The sequence below is a fragment of the Stegostoma tigrinum genome, chromosome 1 (genome assembly GCF_030684315.1).
Source record: "Stegostoma tigrinum isolate sSteTig4 chromosome 1, sSteTig4.hap1, whole genome shotgun sequence".
Classification (NCBI taxonomy): Eukaryota; Metazoa; Chordata; class Chondrichthyes; order Orectolobiformes; family Stegostomatidae; genus Stegostoma; species Stegostoma tigrinum.
Window position 1 is genome coordinate 1,302,435 of NC_081354.1, and position 21,635 is coordinate 1,324,069.

The 21,635-nt window shown below is 42.7% G+C and overlaps 1 protein-coding gene across 8 annotated transcripts in view; it reads left to right on the top strand.

Annotated features, from left to right (window-relative positions):
* The window catches only part of LOC125451628 (sodium/hydrogen exchanger 9B2-like), a 180,186-nt gene that overhangs the window by 44,142 nt on the left and 114,409 nt on the right, over nt 1-21,635 (top strand). Inside the window, exon 1 of one of the 8 annotated variants that reach the window (XM_048528979.2) lies at nt 18,140-18,268. The exons of the other annotated variants lie outside the window; for them this stretch is intronic. The gene's annotated coding sequence lies outside the window, so the exon portion shown is untranslated. Of the gene's footprint in view, nt 1-18,139; nt 18,269-21,635 lie in introns of those variants that run through there. 8 annotated transcript variants of the gene reach the window in all.

Below are 21,635 nucleotides of genomic sequence, written 5' to 3' on the forward strand. Positions count from 1 at the left end.
GTTAATATTTCGGGCCCATGACCCTTCCTCAGAACAGGTAGCGGAGAGCTGGTTATGTTGAGTGAGGACCGCTTGATCATGCCATTAGTGACAACTCCCTTCACTTTGCTGATGATTGAATGTGAGCTGAGGGAGTCATAATTGATCAGATTGGATTTGCCCTGATATTGAATTACTGATTTGGTTTAGTAGTCACCTCGGCTATTGTTCTTGTGCATGCCAGGAGATCTGCTGTGATTGGCACAGTTGTCTGTATTGTGCTATCAGCAGACATGCACAATAACCCATCTGCAACCACTCTGACATCTAACTAGGCCGGTCTTTCTGTTGCCTTCTGTTGCTGAAATAATGACATTTCCTCTTTTAGATGTCATTTTTCAAAGTTCTTTTCAAGTATCTCTCCATGTTTAAAATTATCTATATGTAGGATTTTTAGCACACACCTTAGCGCAATGTTTCAAAGACCTTTACTTTCTTTCACAAGTCTTTATTTATTGTGGTTCCACCCACACACGCGCACATGCAAACGAGTTGATGTTCATACCTTAACCTCCTGGTTGGCAGGGTTTCTGCTGCCCTTCCCTGCTACCAGAGCCAACACCTCCCTTTCCTTCCCCAACACTCCAATTACTACCCTCCCTTTCCTCATTCCTGGACATAGCACCCCCAATCCAATGCCATTATCCCCTGCCAAATCCAATGTTTCCCACTGAATTCAATTACCTGAAGCATTCCATCATTGACCTTTCCCCTTTCATCCTGTCACTCTACTCCTTAGTCATTTGGCACCCTGCCTGCCATCGTACCCTCTGATATCCTTGCTTTATGCTTGTATTATGTGGCTGTGTCTGCATCTAAATATACAGCAACTGGCTGCTGTGAAAAAGGGGTGTGGTTTGCCTCCCCCCAACTTTTGTGCTACAAGACATCTGTCAGAATGGAGGAATGACTCCACATTTCTAAAAGAGCCTGATTTGGAAACTCCTGTCAGAAATGTGGTGCCCTCTTTTGTGTTTAAAAAAAGGAGCAGAGTGACAATCTTCATTATGTTGCCACTCCTTGGAAAATCCAGCTTTGTTTGTTATTTCCTTATCAATCATGTTAACACCTGTTCTTTTTAATGTTGTTTTTAGTCTCCTATCAGACAATTAAAACTGCCGCAAATAGCGTTTATGCTTGCTTGGGAGTATGCACAAGCTTAGGCACCATGCTGTCTAACGCTTTTGAGCTGCCATTTACTTAAGTCTGCAGGCTATTAAACAGACTTTGAGATTATTTCTCTTGATCTTGTTCTGAACTGAATCATGCTCCCTCGATGGTGATACAGGCTATTTAGATTGCCATTAAAATTGGTCATTAAAAGTGCATAGACTATAATATTGTAACAGTGGGTTAGAAATGAATTAATATGATATTGACTTTTTAAAGTCAAGAATCTATCCACAAGCAAAATAAGGAGGAACGTGTCTTATTTAACCCCATCACAATTTGAATTGACATATTTAGTTCATCATATGATTGACCTTTAGCTTTCTTTAACATATAGCGCACAGCATTAGAGAATTACAAACCTCCTACGTGTTTACCATTTTGCAAACTTTCAGCCTTAAACTTCAATTCAAACATTTTAATTATCGTGTACATGGTAATCTTTTCTGAATAACTGTAATCAAACATGCTTTGAGGTGTATGTATAATCTTGACTGTCTGCTTAATGTTGATGGTGAATAGATAAGAAGACAATTGATGGTGGTAGTTTTCTGGGCTTCAGTAAAAGCTTTCAGTTGAATGTATTGGACCTTTCTATCAAACGGTTCTTAAGAATATGAAATCATTGACAGTTTCATACAACAATTATTGTGAAGTCAATGAAATAATTATAACTTAATTAAAAAAGGAATTCTTGGATTGAAGAAAATATACCCAAAATGTAATGGAAATGGGCGGGAAGATCTTAGCAATGCTTGTCAAAATATCATGAACAAAACTAATTTCCAGACATTTGAAAATTTCTTGAATTTTAAGCAGTAGTTTTAGAGAAGGCAGTTAAGACAGGGGACAAGAACAACACAACGCAATTTATGTACTTTCTGAATGGGAACAGTTATGCCAAACTGATGGTAGATTTATTACCACATGAGAAGTACTATTTTACTTTACAAATGAATCTAGACTCTGATATACAGTATCTGGAAAAGTATTTTGAAACTTTGGTAACACAATGTGGAGCTGGAGGAACACAGCAGGCCAGGCAGCATTGGAGGAGCAGGAAAGTTGACGTTTTGGGTCAGAATGCTTCCTTAGAAATGAGGAGGGGGAAGGGAGCTCAGAAATAAGTAGATAGGAGAGGGGTGGGGCTGGGGAAGGTAGATCGGAAGGTGATAGGTGAGTGCAGATAGGGAGTCGTTGGGTGTGGTCACTGGAATGAGGCTGGGGGTGGGGAGATTTTGAAACAGGTGAAATCCATGTTTAGGCCATTGGGTTGTAGGCTCCCGAGGTGGACGAGGAGGTGCTGCTCCTTCAGTTTGCGGGTGGTGTCGTTGGGACACTGGAGGAGGCCCAGGATGGACATGCCACCCAGGGAGTGGGAGGGGGAGTTAGTGGTTGGCAACTGGAAGGTATTTTTTTTTGTGTGTACAGAATGCAGATGTTCTACAAAATGGTTCCAAGTCTCCACTTGGTCTCAGTGATGTAGAGGAGGCCACGTTGGGAGCAGCAGTTATAGTAGACCAGGATGACGGATGTGCAGCTGAACCCATGTCTGATAGGGTAGATTTTTTTTGTCTTGAATGGAGGTGAGGGGGAAGGTGTAGAGGCAGGTGTAGGATTTCCTGTGGTTTCAGGGAATGGTGCCAGAGGTGGTGGGATTAGTGTGAAGTGGATGAGGGAGTTGCGGAGAGAGCAGTCCCTCTGAAAGGCAGATAGGGATGGGGAGGGAAATATCTCTTTGGTTTGGGGGAGTTGGATTGTAGGTGGCGGAAGTGACGGAGAATGATACACTGGATGCAAAGGTTGTTTGGGTGATATGTGAGAACAAGAAGGATTCTGTCTTTATTTTTGTTGGGGGGGGAGGGGATGTGAGGGCAGAGGTGCGTGACGCACCCGCAACATCCTCGCCTCTGATCAGGACCATAACTACCCCACTCTGGTGATCGACCTCCAGTGTCACAATGATGCCACCCGCAAACTGGAGGAGCAGCAGTTCATATTCCACCTCGGGAGCCTACAGCCCAATAGCCGAAACATGGATTTCACCAGTTTCAAAATCTACCCACCCTCAGCAACATCTCATGTCCAACTTGCCGTCTTATCCCCGCCTCCTTGACCTGACACAATCTGTCCATCTTCTGTTTCATCCATTCGCCCCTCTCATCTCATGATCGATTCCCACGACTCCCTGTCCGCACTCACCTATCACCATCCCACCTACCTTCCCCAGCCCCACCCCTACTCTCTCTACTCATTTCTGAGCTCCCTTCCCCCTCCCCCATTTCTGAAGAAGCGTTCTGACCCGAAATATCAACTTTCCTGCTCCTCTGCTGCCTGGCCTGCTGTGTTCCTCCAGCTCCACACTGTTAGCTCTGAGTCCAGCATCTGCAGCTCCTGCTATCTCTGCTTTGAAACTTTAATGTGTTTTCTAACTATAATGCGCAGCGTTTGATGCTTCCATAGTGGTTACAGTGTTGTACTGGTAAGTAATGGGTCAATTCAAATCTTACTATGAAAACTTATGAACTTGAATTAAATTTAGTGATTTATGGACTAAAATCAAAATGGAATCACCATTCAAGCTGCTAGTTTTTGTGGAAGCCTGACTGCTTCATTTCAGTGCGTTATGATAAAATTTAACCATACTACTTTAAAATCAGATAATAATAGAAATACTCAGCAGGCCTGGCAGCATTTATAGACAGAGAATGCTAATACCTAGAATTAATAACTGTTATAAACTTGTAGCATCACTGCCTTCCCAAGATCAAATTTAAAAAGAGACCTTTCCTTTTGCAAATGGAATTTAATGTGGATAGATATGAGGTTATCTATTTAGGTCAAATGGAGAGAAGTTTCAAAATGCTTCGGTGTAGAGGAATCTCGGTGTTCTTGCGCATGACTCGCAGAAAACTAGTGTGAAGGTACATCAGCTAATAAGGTGGGAAAGCGGATTTACTAGATTAATTCCAGAGATGGGGAGCTTGACTTATTAGGAGTGAGTGAGCAGTTTAGGCCTGCATACTCTCTAGAGTTCAGAAGAATGAGGGAGGACATCTAATTGAGGTATATAAAAATACCAAAAGCAATTGACCAAGTATATGTGGAGAGGATTCTTCCTCTTTGTGAGGCAACCTAGATCAAAAGAACATTTAATTTTAGGCTGAAGGGTAGCAGATCTAAAACGGATGAGAAATTACATCTCTCAAAAGGTCGTGAATCTGTGGAATTCACTACGTTACACTGCAGTAGACACCAGGACAGTGAATAAATTTGAGGAGATAAACAGGTTTATTATCGGCAGTTGATCAAAGGACCATGGGAGAGGGCAGGAAAGTGGAGTTGCGGCTTAGTGAGATTAGCTATGATCACATTAAATAGCAGGACCAGCTTGAGGGCCTGAATTTTCTTATCTCCTCAGTGTTTTAAACTGCTATAATATGATAAACAGTTTACCAGAAATATTGTGGAAGAATTTTAGGTCCTATATACCCTTACCTGTTGCCTGCAGGTGTTCCTTCACTAGTGGCCTGGTGTACTGGCTAACCCACCAAAACCCTTATGCATTATTTCTTGGTCCATGAACTTGTCATCACCCACATTATAGTCACCCGAGTGATGTGGGTTAGAGTGGGTGTCAGTGGCAGAATTGCCTTGAAATTTTGTTTTCCTGCCTTCTCTAGTTACGCCCGTATTACTGTTTGTACTAGATCATGGACCACACATGCAAATGCTGTTTTTCAACAACCCATTCTAACCTTCTCCTTTCCCTGGAAGCAGAAGCAAAAGAACTGCAGCTGTCAAGCCCCCTACTCCCAGACTGTTAGCAGTTTGTCACATGCATGGCAATCTCCCTGCTGAGCTGGTTCAAGGTGCTCCTGAGATGCTGCTGGGCCTGCTGTGCTCATCCAGCCTCACATTTTATTATCCCTGCTGAGCTATTAGCCTGAGGGGCAATAGATGCTGAGCCAGTGATTACTTCATAGAATGATAAGTGAATGAGTGAACAGGAAGAGCTGGGAGTGATGGGAAATACATTGTCGAGTGAAGGTTCAGACATGTCACACTGCTGAACTGACTTTGGGTACAGATCTTCTGGTCCTGCTTTTAACAGATAAAACTCAAATGTGTGGAGCAAATGCTGTGTCTCTAACAACGTAAAACAGACTGCACATCAATTGTATCAGAGATCATAGGAACTGCAGATGTTGGACAATCCGAGATAACAAGATGTGGAGCTGGATGAACACAGGCCAAGCAACATCTTAGAGCAGGAAAGCTGATGTTTTGGGCCTAGACCCTTCTTCAGAAATGCATAGCAACTGGACAGGTTCACTAGCTGCATCTCTGGAAACTTAGTGGATCTATTTGCTCATTAGAGTTCAGCCCGGCCTATGGAGCATCGTGCAGTACAGTGGTGAATTCTATGAAATCTGCTTCTGCAGTTGAAGCCTCAGATACCAGATTGTCGATGCATTCACACAGTTGAGGCTGGGTCCTTTATAACCTCATAAATACTGTTTTGCTGCAAAGCCTGCCCACCATCTACAAGGCACAAGTCAGGAGTGTGATGGAATACTTGCCTGAATGGGAGCAGCTCCAACAGCACTCAAGAAGCTTGACACCATGCGGGACAAAGTAGACCGTTTGATATGCACCACGTGCGCAAGCATCCACTCCGTCCACCACCAGTGCGCAGTAGCGGCGGTGTGCACTATCTACAAGATGCACTGCAGAAATTCACCAAGCTCTTTAGTTAGCATGTTCCAATTCCATGAACACTTCCATGTAGAAGGACAAGGGCAGCAAATATATGGAAACACCACCACCTGCAAGGTCCCCTCCGAGCCACTCACCATCCTGACTTAGAAATATATCACTGTTTCTTCATAGTCACTGGGTCCAAATCCTGGAATTATCTCCTTAAGGGCACTAAGGGTCAACTATAGCATGTGCACAGCAGCAGTTCAAGAAAGCATCTCGCCAGCACCTTCCCAAGGGTAATTAGTTTCAGGCAATAAATTCTGGCAAGCCAACGATGCCCATGTCCCATGAATGAACTTTTTAAATAAAAAACGACAATCTTGAAAATAATTTCAGGATTATTACCTGAGCCATAGCCAAAAAAAAGCACAATGTAACTATAGTCAAGGAGTTAAATGGGTGGTTCAAATTTGGTACGGAAAGAATAGGCTTCAGGCCATGGGGTACTGACATCATTGGGATAAATGGGAGCTGTTCCAGTGAGATGGGCTTCACCTGAACCATTGTCCAAACAAATCGATTTAGTATGGATGTAGACACAACTTTAAACTAATTAGAACAGGAGTGGGTTCTGGAGGGTTGGTACACAGGCTTACAGAACAAAAGGATATGCTTCAATGCAGGGAAGTTATTTTGGTGATGATACACGAGAAGGACGGAGTGTACAAACATTTTTAAAGAATCAGCAAATGAGGTCAAAGAAGGATAGAAAAATGGTAAAAATACCAAATTAATGACTCATTTCTGAAAAATCATACATATTTGAAGCAAAAGGCTCCAAATGAAGACAGAGCAGTGGACGTGATGTAAAGGGACTTTAGCAAGGTGTTTGATAAGGTTCTACTTGGTAGGCTCATTCAGAAAGTAAGGAAGCATGGGATTCAGTGGAATTTCACTGTTTGGATACAAAACTGGCTCTCCAAAGAAGGTAGAGGGTGATGGTAGATGGAAAGTATTCAGCCTGGAGCTCAGTGACCAGTGGTGTTCCGCAGGGACCTGTTCTGGGACCTGTGCTGTTTGGGTTCTTTATAAATGACTTGAATGAGGAAGTGAAAGGGTGGGTTAGTAAGTTTACCGAAGACACAAAGGTTGGTGGAGTTGTGGAGGGCTGTTGTAGGTTGCATTTGGACATTGACAGGATGCAGAGCTGGGCAAAGAAGTGGCAGATGGAATTCAACCCGGAAAAGCATGAAGTGAATCATTTTTGGGAGATTGAATTTGAATGCAGAATACAGGGTTAATGGCAGGATTCTCGGCAGCATGGAGGAACGGAGGGATCTTGGGGCCCATGTCCATTGATCCCTCAGAGTTGCTACCCCAGTTGATAGGGTCTTAAAGAAGGCGTGTGGTGTGTTGGCTTTCATTGGCAGGGGAATTGAGTTTAAGAGCTGCGAGGTTATGCTTCAGCTCTATAAGACTCTGGTAAGACCATGCTTGGAATATTGTGTTCAGTTCTGGTCACCTCATTATAGGAAGGATATGGAAGCTTAGAGAGGGTGAAGAGATTTTCCATGATGCTGCCTGGACTGGAGAGCAGGTCTTATGAGGAAAGGTTGAGGGAGCTAGCGCTATTTTCACTGGAGCGAAGAAGGATGAGAGGTGACTTGGTAGAGGTGTACAACATGATGAGAGCCATGGGTAGAGTGGATAGTCAGAGACTTTTCCTCAGGGTGGAAATGACTATTATGAGAGGCCATAATTTTAAGATGATTGGAGTAAGATGTAGTGGAGATGTCAGAGGTAGGTTCTTTACACAGAAAGTGGTCAGCGTGTGGAATGTGTTGTAGGTAGTGGTAGTGGAATCAGATACTTCAGAGACTTTAAGCAACTCTTGGATAGGCACTTGGTGGATAGTAAAATGTAGGGTTTGGCAGCATCTGTGGAGGAGAAAACAGAGTTAACGTTTTGGGTCCGGTGATCCTTCCTTAGAATGGTCAGCACAACGTCATTGGCTGAAGGGCCTGTACTGTGCTGGACTGTTTTGTGTTCTTTGTTCTAAAATAAATGAATTAACAGCACAAATAGTGATTAATTGGTATGGATGCATGCCATTATGTATGTTGGATACATGATTACATGGAGATCAAAACTGGGAACTAAATGTTTGGAGGAATGTTACTTTTCTTAGAGATGGGCAGGGAGGAAAGTGTTGGGGATATGAAATGAAATATATGTGGCAGCAGGCAATCATCTTGGATTGAAGGATTTAGAATTCCTGTAGGTGGAAATAAAAAAAAAAGTAAGAAGACGATGTTGGTGAGAGAAGTCTGCAGGTTCCCCAACAGTTGCTAAACTGTAGGACAGAGAATAAATAAGGAAATGATGAGTGCATATAATAAAGGCACTATATTAATAATGAATAACTTTAATCTTCATGTAGATGAAGAAGATCAAATTAGCAGAGGTAGTCATGAAAAAGAATTCATAGAGAATATTCAGCACGGTTTTAACCAGAGATCATGCTGTTTTGGTTTGAGGATTTGACAGGATTAATAGATGATCTTGGAGTAAAAGATCTCCTCGGAAACAGTGACCATAACCTGGTAAGCCTTCTCTTTCAGTTTGGGAGTGAGAGGTTTGAGACAAAAGCAACTGTGCTAAACGTCTTTAGGATAATTGCAAAAGGAATTAGGGCAGAGTTGGCTGGAATGGACTAAGAAGGGAATTTAGCAGAAAATGATGGTTGAACAATGCTGGGCATTTAAGAAGACAACAAAAATAACACAGTGAGATAGCAGGAATGGGACTCCAGGAATAGGATAAACCAACCATAGTTAACCAAGGAAGTTAAGGAAGCCGCAACTGAAGGGAAAAAAAAACAAAAACCTGCAGTAAACCAGAAAACTGTGAAGGTTTTAAAAGCCAACAAAAGATAACCCAAAGAAGGAGAAAAATAAACAGAAGGAAAATTTCCAAGTAGTATAAAAATGGATAACAGGAGCTTCTTTAAATGTAGAAAAAAGGAAGACAGAGGCCAAACTAAACATACTCTAGAGAATGAGACTGAGGAAATAGGGAGGTGATGGTCTCGTGGTATTATCGCTGGACTATTAATCCAGAACCTCAGCTAATTTTCTGGAGACCCAGTTTTGAATCCTGCTACAGCAGATGTTGGAATTTAAATTCAGTTTAAAAAATCTGGAATTAAGAGTCTACTGATGACCATGAAATCATTTGTTGATTGTAAGAAAAGCCCATCTGGTTTGCTAATGCACTTCAGGGCAGGAAATTTGCCAACCTCACCTGGTCCGGCCTACGTGACTCCAGACTCTCAGCAATGTGGTTGACTCTCAATTGAAATCTCTGAAATGTCGAGCAAGCTGTACCAATTGCTACAAAGTCTCGAAGAAATGAAACCGGACAGATCACCTGGCATCCACGTAGGCACTGGAAAAGACAACGGCAGAAACAACCCTGTCAACACTGCAAAGTCCTCCTCGTTAACATCTGAGGACAAGTGTCACAACCTGGAGAAGTGCCCACAGCCTGACATTGCCTATAAGTTATGATTCCACAAGTATAGCTATGTCCCAGACACCACTATCACCATCCCTGATTAAGTCTTGTCCCACCAGCCAGAGTTAGTGGGGAGTTGCCTGGGAGTCTCAATATTAATAGTGGACCTCATAAAGTTTCATGGCTTCAGGTTAAACATGGGCAAGGAAACCTTCTGCTGATTACCATATACTGTCTCCCTTGTTCAATGAATTGGTACTCCTCCATGTTAAGCAACACTTAGAGGAAGTACTGAGGATGGCATGGGCACAAAATGTACTCTGGGTGTGGGATTTCAATGTCCACTTCCTAGAGAGACTTCTCAGCAGCACTAATTATCAAGCTGGTTGAGTCTTAAAGGACATAGTTGCTAGACCAGGTTGGCGGCAGTTAGTGAGGGAACTAACAAGAGGGAGAAACATACTTGACCTCATCTTTACCAGTCTTCAAGCTGAGCTGCATCTTTCCCTGACAGCATCCCTAAGAAAGATCACCACATAGTCCTTTTGGAGATGAAGTTCCTCTTCACATTGAGAATAACGTCCATTGTATTGCCTGACATTGTCACCATGCCAAATGGAACAGACTTCAGACAGATCTAGCAACTCAGGACTGGGCATCCGTGAAGCTCTGTGGGCCATCAACATCAGCAGAATTGTACTCCAATACAATCTGTAACCTCATGACCCGGCATTTCCCCCCACTCAACCATTACCTTCAAGCCAGGGGATCAACTCTGGTTCAAATAAGAGTGCAGGAGGGCATGCCAGGAGCAGCACCAGGCATACCTGTAGATGGGATGTCAACCTGGTGAAGCCACCAAACAGGACTACTTGTGTGCCAAATAGCATAAGCAGCAAGTGATAGACAGAGCTAAGCAATCCCACAACCATTGGATCAGGTCGAGGCTCTGCAGTCCTGTCACATCCAGTCAGGAATGGTGGTGGACAATTAAACAACTCACTGGAGGAGGAGGCTCCTCAATGATGGAAAAACCCGGCAGATCAGTGCAAAACATAATGCTGAACGTTTCACAGCAGTCTTCAGAGAGAAGTACTTTGTGGATGATCTATCTCTGCCTCCTCCAGTGTTCCCCTAGGGAAAAGGAACAACTGGCAAATGGGAGGTTTTTAGAAGTGTGATATCAAGAGTCCAGGGAGAGTATGTCCCTTTTAGGGTGAAGGAAAAAGCTGACAGATTTAGGGATCTCTGGCTGACAAGGGATAATGCGGGTCTGGTCCGGAAAAAGAAGAAGGCATACATTGCGTTTAAGCTATCTGGCTCAAGTGAATCCCTAGATGACTATAAAAAGTGTAGGAGCACACTTAAGAGGAAAATCAGAAGAGCAAGAAGAGGGTATGAGATGAACCTGGCTGGTAAGGTTAAATATAATCCCAAGCGGTTCTATGGCTATATTAAGAGTAAGGGGGTGGCTAGGTCCACTTAAAGATCAGCATAGCCATCTGTATTTACTGAGGAGAGAATCATAGATGCTAAGGAAGCAAGTGGTGATGTTTTGGGCTGCGTACGTATTACCAGAGAGGTGATGTTGGCAGCCTTGGATCGCATTAAGGCAAATAAATCCCCTGGGCCTGTTCAAGTCCATCCTGTGGGAAGCTAGGGAAGAAATTGCAGAGGCCCTCGCAGAGATTTTTGCTTCATCTTTAGCCACTGGTGAAGTTCCTGAAGACTGGAAAGTGACTAATTTCGTTCCATTGTCGAAGAAAGATAACAAAGACAAGCCAGGAAACTACAGACCAGTGAGTTTGACATCAGTGGTAGGCAAGTTATTGGTGCTGGGACCTTTGTTCTTTCTATTTACATAAATGATCTGGATGTGAATGTACAAGGTATGATATGTAAGTTTTGTGGATGAGGAGGTATCATTGATAGTGAGGGAAGTTATCAAAAATGACGGAGGGATCTTGATCGGGTGGGGAAGTGGATTGAGGATTGGCAAATGCAATTCAATACAGATAAGTGTGAGGTGTTGCACTTTGGAAAGTCAAACCAAGGTAGGACTTAGACAGTAAATGGTGAGGTCCTGAGGAGTAGTTTGGAACAGAGGGACCTCTGAATACGAGTACATAGTTCATTGAAAGTGGTGTCACAGGTGGACAGGATGGTGCAGAAGGTATTTAGCATGCTGGCCTTCATCAGTCAAGGCATTGAATACAGGAGTTGGGACCTTATGTTACAGTTATAAATCACTGGTGAGGCTGCATTTGGATTATTGTGTACAGTTTTGGTCACCCTGTTATAGGAAAAACAGGGTTAAACTGGAAAGTGTGCGAAGAAGATTTATGAGGATGTGTTCAGGGACTAGTAGGCCTGAGTTATAGGGAGAGGTTGCCCAGGATAGGACTTTATTCCTTAGAATATAGGAAAATGACAGGTGACCTTATTGAGGTATATGTAAAATCATAAGGGACAAAGATGGGATGGATGCATATAATCTCTGTCCCGGAGATGTCGAATTGAAAACTAGCGGGCATAGGTTTAAGGTGAGAGGGAAAAGATTTAAGAAGGACCTGAGGGGCAACTTTTTCACGCAGAGAGTTGTGTGTAGATGGAGTGGGCTGCCAGAGAAAGTCATTGAACAAAGAACAATGCAGCACAGGAACAGGCCCTTTGGCCCCCTAAGCCTGCACCGATCCAGATCCTCTATCTAAGCCTATTTTCCAAGAATCTGTATCCCTCTGCTCCCTGCCCGTTCATGTATCTGTCTAGATAGATCTTAAATGATGCTATCATGCCCACCTCTATTACTTCCACTGGCAACTCATTCCAGGCACCTGCCACCCTTTGCATAAAGAACTTTCCATGCATATTTCCCTTAAACTTTTCCCCTCTCACCATGAAACAGTGACCCCCAATAATTGGGTCCCCGACTCTGGGGATAAAGCTTCTTGCTATCCACCCTGTCTTTAACTCTCATGATTTTGTAGACCTCAATCAGGTCCCCCCTCAACCTGTCTTTCAAATGTAAATAATCCTAATCTACTCAATCTGTCTTCATAGCTAGCACCCATCATACCAGGCAACATCCTGGTGAACCTCCTCTGCATCCTCTCCAAATCATCCACATCCTTTTGGTAATGTGGCGACCAGAACTGTACACAGTACTCCAAATGTGGTTGAACCAAAGTCCTATACATCTGTAACACGACCCTCAACTCTTGTACTCAGTACTCTGTCCGATGAAAGTATGCCATATGCCTTCTTGACCGCTCTGTTGACCTGCTTTGCCACCTTCAGGTTACAATGGACCTGAACACCCAGCTCTCTCTGTGCTTCAATTTTCCCCAGGGCTTTTCGATTTACTATATAGTTCACTCTTGAATTGGATCTTCCAAAATGCATCACCTCGCATTTGCCTGGATTGAACTTCATAGGGCGGCACCGTGGCTCAGTGGTTAGCACTGCAGCCTCACAGTGTCAGGGACCCGGGTTCAATTCCAGCCTTGGGCGACTGTCTGTGGGGAGTTTGCACGTTCTCCCCGTGTCTGTGTGGGTTTCCTCCAGGTGCTCCAGTTTCCTCCCACAGTCCAAAGATGTGCAGGCTAGGTAGATCGGCCATGCTAAAGTGCTCAGGGCTGTGTGGATTATAGGGGAATGGGTCTGGGTGGGTGCTTCAAGGGGCCATGTGGACTTGTTGTTCCACACTGCAGGTAATCTTAAAAAAAACTCCATCTGCCATTTCTCTGCCCAACTCTCCAATCTATCTATATTCTGCTGCATTTTCCAAAAGTCCCCTTTACCATCTGCTACTCCACCAATCTTAGTGTCATCTGCAAACTTGCTAATCAGACTGTCTATACCTTCCTCCAGATCATTTATGTATATCACAAACAACAGTGATTCCAACATGGATCCCTGTGGAACACCACCGGTCACAGTTCTCCATTTTGAGAAGCTGCCTTCCACTACAACTCTCTGTCTCCTGTTGCCCAGCCAGTTCTCTATCCATCTAGCTAGTACATCCTGGACCCCATGCGACTTCACTTTCTCCATCAGCCTACCATGGGGAACCTTATCAAACACCTTACTGAAGTCCAAGTATATGACATCTACAGGCCTTCCCTCATCTATCAAGTTTGTCACTTCCTCAAAGAATTCTATCAAGTTGGTAAGACGTGACTTTCCCTGCACAAAACCATGCTGCCTATCACTAAAGCCCATTTTCTTTCAAATGTAAATAGATCCTATCCCTCAGTATCTTCTCCAGCAGATTCCCTACCACTGATATCAGGCTCACCGGTCTATAATTACCTGAAGTATCCTTCTCAAACAAGTGGACAACATTAGCAATTCTCCAGTCCTCCGGGACCTCACCCGTGCTCAAGGATGCTGCAAAGGTATCTGTTAAGGCATCAGCTATTTCCTCTCTCTCTTCCCTCAATAACCTGGGATAGATCCCATCCGGACTTGGAGACTTGTCCACCCTAATGCCTTTTAGAATACCCAATACTTCCCCACTCCTTATTCCGACTTGACGTAGAGTAATCAAACATCTATCCCTAACCTCGACATCTGTCATGTCCCTCTCCTCAGTGAATGCTGACACAAAGTACTCATTAAGTATCTCACTCATATTCTCTGACTCCTCGCATAACTTCCCTCCTGTGTCTTTGAGTGGGCCAACTCTTTCTCTAGTTACCCTCTTTCTTCTTGTATATGAATAAAAGGCGTTGGGATTTTCTTTGACCCTGTTTGCTAAAGATATCTCATGACCCCTTTCAGCCCTCTTAATTCCTCATTTCAGATTGGCCCTACTTTCCCAATATTCTTCCACAGCTTTGTCTGTTTTCAGTCGCCTAGACCCTATGTTTGCTTCCTTTTTCCTCTTTGCTTGTCTCTCAATTTCACCTGTCATTTATGGTTCCCTAATCTTGCCCTTTCTGTCCCTCATTTTCACAGGGACATGTCTGTCCTGCGTTCTAATCAACCTCTCTTCAAAAGCCTCCCACATATCAAATGTGGATTTACCCTCAAACAGCTGCTCCCAATCCACATTCCCCAGCTCCTGTTGAATTTTGCTACAGTTCGCCTTCCCTCATCCCCACCGCCCATCCCCCCCCGCCCCAGTTCAGCACTCTTACTTTAAGACCACTCTTGTCTTTGTCCATCAGTATTCTAAAACTTATGGAATTGTGATCCCTATTTCTAAAGTAATCCCCTACTGAAACTTCACCCACTTGGCCGGGCTCATTCCCCAATACCAGGTGTAGTATGGCCCCTTCCCGAATTGGACCTTTTACATATTGCTGTAGAAAACTCTCCTGGATGCTCCTTACAAATTCTGCTCCATCTAAACCCCTAACGCTGAGTGAATCCCAGTCAATGTTGGGAAAATTAAAATCTCCCATCACCACCACCCTGTTGCACCTACATCTTTCCATGATCTGTTTGCATATTTGTGCCTCTATCTCACGCTCGCTGTTGGGAGGCCTGTAGTACAGCCCCAACATTGTTACCGCACCCTTCTTTTTCTGATCTCTGCCCACATTGCATCACTGCTCAAGTCTTCCATAGTGCCCTCCTTCAGCACTGCTGTGATATCCTCTTTGACCAGTAATGCATCTCCTCCATCCCTTTTAGCTCCCTCTCTATCCCGTCTGAAACATCTATATTCTGGGATATTTAGTTACCAATCTTGCCCCTTCCTCAACCAAGTCTGAGTAATGGCAACAACATCATACTCCCAGGTACTAATCCAAGCCCTAAGTTCATCTGCCATACGTACTACACTTCCCACACTAAAACAAATGTACCTCAGACCACTTTTCCCTTTGCGTTCATCATCTGCTCTCTGCCTACTCTTCCTCTTATTCACACTGACTTCATTAACTAGTTCCTTACAGGCTTTAGTTACTACTCCTTACTGTCCACTAACCACCTCATTTGGTTCCCATCCCCCTGCCACACCAGCTTAAACCCAAATGTATTAGCAAAAGCACCCCGTAGGACAGTGATTCCAGTCCTGCCCAGGTGTAGGCCAGGTGTTGAGGCAGGTACAATAGTAACATTTAATAAACATTTGGATCGGTACATAGATGAACAGCGTTTGGAGGGATATGGACCAAACGCAGGCAATTGGAACTAGCTGAGTGGGTATCATGATCTGCATGGAACGGATTGGGCCGAAGGGCCCATTTCCATGCTGTTTTTCCCGAACTTTATCCTCCAGCAGCACCTTCTGAATCCATGACTACTTCCATCCAGAAGGACAAGGTCAGCAGATACACGGGAATACCACACCCCATCAAGCCACTCACTATCCTGAATTGGAAATAAAATGCTGTTCCTTCACTGTCGCTGAGTCAAAATCCTGGAATTCCATCCCTCATGGCATTGTGGACCAACCCACAGTAAGTGGACTGCAGAGGTTTGAGAAGGCAGCTCATCACCACCTTCACCATGATGGGATAGTGTAGGGGGAGGGGCTTAGATTAGTTCACATGTCGGCGCAATATGGAGGGCCGAAGGGCCTGTTCTATGCTGTATGTTCTATGTTCTCAAGGGCAACTAGGGACAGAGCAGAAATGTTGCCTAGCCAGTGACACCCACATCCCACATCCCACAGATGAATTTGAGAAAATAGCAATCAGGAATGCCAGTAGAGTAGAATAAATAATTGGCTTCAGCCTTCACTGTAGACGACATTTAGTATTTTTTGGAATAAATTAAAGAGCAAAAAGTGTGAAGGAAATAAATATAGTAACTTTCACTGTAGAAAAAAGTACTGGGCAAATTAATTATTGACTAAAAGCAGATTGATTCACTAGACCTAGGATACTAAAGGAAGTTGCTGCAAAGATGGTGGATGCACTGGTACAGTCCTCCAAAAATCTTTAGATTGTGGAAAAGACCTGGACAATTTTAAAACCACCGATGTAACATTCTTGTTCAAACTTTAGGACACCAAAACAAAACAGGTAACTATGGGGCAGTTAGCTTCACATCTGCCTTTCAGAAAATGTTAGGTTCTATTATAAAGGATATAAAAACCGAGCATTTAGAAACATAAGATATAAACAATTTGAGTCAACACAGCTTCATGAAGGGGAAATCATGTCTGACGAATTTATTAAAATTTCTTGAGATGGTAACATGTAAGATAAACAACAGGTAACTGGTAGCTGTAATGTATTTGGATTTCCAAAGGCCATTATATAAGGTAAAGCACATAAGGCTACTAAATAAGAGAAGAACACCTGCTGCTGATATTAGCGAGCTTACTGGAATACCTAACAAATTAAAGACAGAGTTGGGATGAAGTAATTATTTTCAGGATGGAAACCTGTAACTAGTGTAGTGCCACAGGGATCAGACATACAAGCAATTATTTACAGTACTTATTAATTACTTAGATGAGGGAAGTGGAGTACCACCAAGTTGCCGATGACTCAAAAATAGGTGGGAAGGCAAATAGGAAGGATGCCTTCCCCCTTCTCTCTTCTTTCCATCCCCATGCGCATCCTGTGTCCTCACTCTCTCTGATGAGCCCAATTTCAATATTGTGCTTTTTGTCTGAGGATGCAGAGTATTGCCTCTGGATGTGACATAATAATGTCGTGGGTCTCGTGTGAAATTGTGTGTGCGCGCATTTTCCTTCGATGAGCACAATTGCCCAAAGTCAGCAATCACTGTCTTAAGATGAATGCAGTTTGCAACTATCAACAAAAAAGGTAGGCTGCAGCTTATTCCTGTGGCCTGGATTTCTGCTGTACTCAGATACTGGGGATTTCAACGGTAAGAATGCACTGTAAGGCAAAATGTTCAGCAAATAGCAAAGCTGCATAATCCCTGGCCAGACTATGTCAAGGCACCTCAAGGCAGATTTAATTGTGATCCCTTAGAATTCTAGTAGTGTGCGTTGTTGACTGTGATGCAAGGGTAATGCTTTGTAGGTACTGTCAGGTATTGCTCTCTTTGATACCTATAATCTCCCAAAAAACATCCAGGCCAAACTTTGCGTGTGAAATATTGCTTTTAAAATGAATGCATTTAGTACCAGTGACAAATGAATTGCAAGTCTAGGAATGGGACTCCCACAACAGAATGTTCAAAGTTGAATTGTAAGGGGGCAAATAACAAAATGCCACCTAGACTCCCCTAAGAAATAAATCTTCTGTGCATCCCTTTGTAATTGCTTATGGACTCTTGTAATTCTAAAACGCTTTTAACTTGCTATGTAAAAATGCTTGGAATGCGTGTAGATGTGAATGTTCGGCATTAAACAGGTAATAATTTTAAAATTAGAACATCTAGCATCTTCCAAGACTTCAGAACATTCCAAAGCACTTCATAGCTGATAAAGTACTTTTGCAATATAGTCGTTTTTCAGGAATGGGAAAGTTGTAGCTCAGATCTTACGGAGCCCACTCAAGAGATTCCATTTGCCTGTCATAGTGTTTTCACTCTGTTGTACGAACATGCTGCATAATTGTAATTGTACACCAAAGTTATTGTTTAATGTTGGTGACGTACATAACCCTACCAAAGCTTATGAAATAATTGCTAGTAGATATTTCTCTAAGCAAATAATTTTCCCTGGAAACTTAGTGTTGATATAGTGACACATAATTGCAAATTGAAACCAATGTGCTTTATCAGCCTTTATACTTTGCGTTTGCACCAACCCAATGAGTCTCACATGCTGGCCTTTAAGTTGCAGGGTGGGGCACTGGCAATGCACTATATAGTAGCACACTGCTGTGTTCCATAGTGTAACTCGGCAAAAGACAAAAGACTTGCTTCCAAATAGATTTGGGACTGGACACGTAGTATTTGCTAGGTGAGGAATATTTTTCAATCACTATTTTGAATGAATAACAAGATTAAAAATGTGAACAAAGTATATATGTGTGTTTGCTAGAATAGCAGGTGTTTCTTTGGACGTTTTTCTTTGAGGTTTAATATGTAGTGCTGTAGGTTACTAATTGTGATCAATTTGCTCGATGTTTTAAGAATCAACTAAGAAACAAGTCTTCTATTTATCTGTGCTCACAGTATGTAGGAATACATCCTATACAAGCTGTTTTAATTTATTATAGAAGTGTGGAATGGATTCAGAACTGCTGCATTCTGGTGACAGAAGATGTCAAATTGCAGCTCTCAAACGGTGCTCTAGCATACTTGACATTTCAGTGAAAATCCACAAATCACTGGTTGTAATGGTTGCTATAGATTTCTTTAGCAAATTTTCAATTTTAACCTTTCCTTTTTTTTTAAAACATAGTGGTGTAACCAGGTTAGAAGAGGTGAATTGACTTCTCTTTTCAAACTCTCTCAGTTGGCCACAACAAAGATTTTAAATTCTTTTTAGCACACAGCTATGTCTCATTTGAATTGAAATGCAGTTTGATAATTCAAAAATTAAGAAACCAATTACAATTTCTTCTTGAATGAAAAAAAGAGCAATTGTATTCCTTCTGACTCCAAGAAAAATAATAAAATGTGACATCAAACATATACAGGCATCTTGGATAAAAAGATCAAAAGTATGCAGTTTAACAAATGCTTAGAGTCTTTGAGATGTTATGTTTAACCTGAGGCCACAGTAGCTAATGATGATTTGTCTCCTCCTTAGTAGCAAAATTTGTAGATACTTTGAATTTTTGGTGAACGGATATTCCTCCACTCTACTGTATTGTCAGGTGTTGTTTCTTGAGAGGCTGAAAGAAATTCGAAGAGACAGACAGCAAGGCTTCTCGTTCAAAAACAGAAGTTGCTGGAAAAGCTCAGTAGATCTGGCAGCCTACGTGAAGAAAAATCAGAATTAATGTTTTGGGTCAGGTGATCCTCCCTCAAACTGGTATTCTGACCAAACCTTCTGGTTCTCTGCCCAAAATCTGTGGCCTGAAGTATAGTTCCTTTGTGTATTCCCATGCTGAGTTTCATTATTTTTATCCAGATTGGATTATCTGCAGGCAAATTTCATTCCAATGCATGAAAATTCCAGAAAGGTGTAAAATAGGAGATTCAAATCTGAGTGACTAGTTTAACTTACTTTGATGACATGTTCATTTCAGTTCAGACTACATCTTATTATGTGATGGCTTCATGAGCTTGACCAAACCAGGTCAAGTGATTACTGATTACCTTAAGTCATTTTCTTTTAATTTTTCAAAACTATCGTTGTCCAGGAAAGGTCCCAGATATTAAAATTGGGTAATGGAAGTCAAAAACTAATAAACTGTTTTTGCTATCATAACCCTAAGGTTTATAGAGAAATTATAAGCAATATCATGCAGATGTAGCGAGGTAGAGGTTAGCAGATGTGATATAGCAGTGGGAGGTGGAAGATATTTATATAGGATTCTGACCCTTGGTACTAACATGCTTCTATGGTATTTGACACTACACTATATGAAAGGGAAATTAAATCTTGATAGCACTAGAGAAGGAGTGGGATGTGCAATTTGCTTACTGAACAATTTATTTGGTTTTAGGACATTGGAAGGAGAGAGAATCTGGTATGGCAGCGTTGGCTGCACCAGGGAGGCTGGCAAAGTTGGGAAAACTGTAAGGAGCTGAGGATGAGTAACAATTGAAGGATGTGTTCATCCCGGAGTTCAGTTACTAGTGGTGTACTGCAAGGATCTGTTTTGGGGCCACTGCTATTTGTCATTTTTATAAATGAGCTGGATGAGGGCATAGAAGAATGGGTTAGTAAATTTGCAGATGACACTCAAGTCACTGGAGTTGTGGATGGTGCGGCAGGATGTTGCAGGTTACAGAGGGACATAGATAAGCTGCAGAGCTGGGCTGAGAGGTGGCAAATGAAGTTTAATGCGGAAAAGTATGAGGTGATTCACTTTGGAAGGAGTAACAGGAATACAGTGTACTGGGCAAATGGTAAGATTCTTGGTAGTGTGGATGAGCAGAGACATCTCGGTGTCCATGTGCATAGATCCCTGAAATTTGCCACCTAGGTTGATAGGGTTGTTAAGAAGGCATATGGTGTGTTAGGTTTTATTGGTAGAGGGATTGAGTTTCAGAGCCATGAGGTCATGTTGCAGCTGTACAAAACTCTGTTGCAGCCACACTTGGAGTATTGCGTACAGTTCTGGACGCCGTATTACAGGAAGGATGTGGAAGCATTGGAAAGGGTGCAGAGGAGATTTACCGGTATGTTGCCTGGTATGGAGGGAAGGTCTTATGAAGAAAGGCTGAGGGACTTGAGACTGTTTTCGTTAGAGAGAAGAAGGGTAAGAGGTGACTTAATAGAGACATACAAGATGATCAGAGGGTTAGATAGCGTGGACAGTGAGAGCCTTTTTCCTCAGATGGTGATGGCTAGCATGAGGGGACATAGCTTTAAATTGAGGGGTGATAGATATAGGACAGATGTCAGAGGTAGGTTCTTTACTCAGAGAATAGTAAGGGTGTGGAATGCCCTGCCAGCAACAGTAGCAGACTTGCCAAGTTTAAGGGCATTTAAATGGTCATTGGATAAACATCTGGATGATAAAGGAATAGTAGGTTAGATGGGCTTCAGCTTATTTTCTCAGGTCAATAGACAATAGGTGCAGGAGTAGGCCATTCGGCCCTTCGAGCCAGCACCACCATTCATTATGATCATGGCTGATCATCCACAATCAGTATCCTGTTCCTGCCTTATCCCCATAACCCTTGATTCCATTACCTTTAAGAGCTCTATCTATCTCTTTCTTGAAACTGCCCAAAGACTTGGCCTCCACTGCCTTCTGGGTCAGAGCATTCCATATATCCACCACTCTCTGGGTGAAGAAGTTTCTCCTCAACTCTGTTCTAAATGGCCTACCCCTTATTTTTAAACTGTGTCCTCTGGTTCTGGACTCCCCCATCAACAGAAACATGCTTCCTGCCTCCAGAGTGTCCAATCCTTTAATTATCTTATACGTCTCAATCAGATCCCCTCTCATCCTGCTTTGGAAGAGGTCTAGGTTTAACAGTAAAAAGGGAAATAGTTGTTCATGATTATCCTTTGGAATGGTATGACAAGATAATACAAGTTGTGGTCTTAAGGCCTGAGAGCATTGCCAGAATTAGGAGTTCTGGTACAAAGATGATGTACCATATTGATAGTACACTTAAAGTCAGGGAGAATTGGAAAGGGATTGGGAACCTGCTAAATGCTCCAAGAATGTCATTGTGCAAGACTGAAAGTCCACATCAGT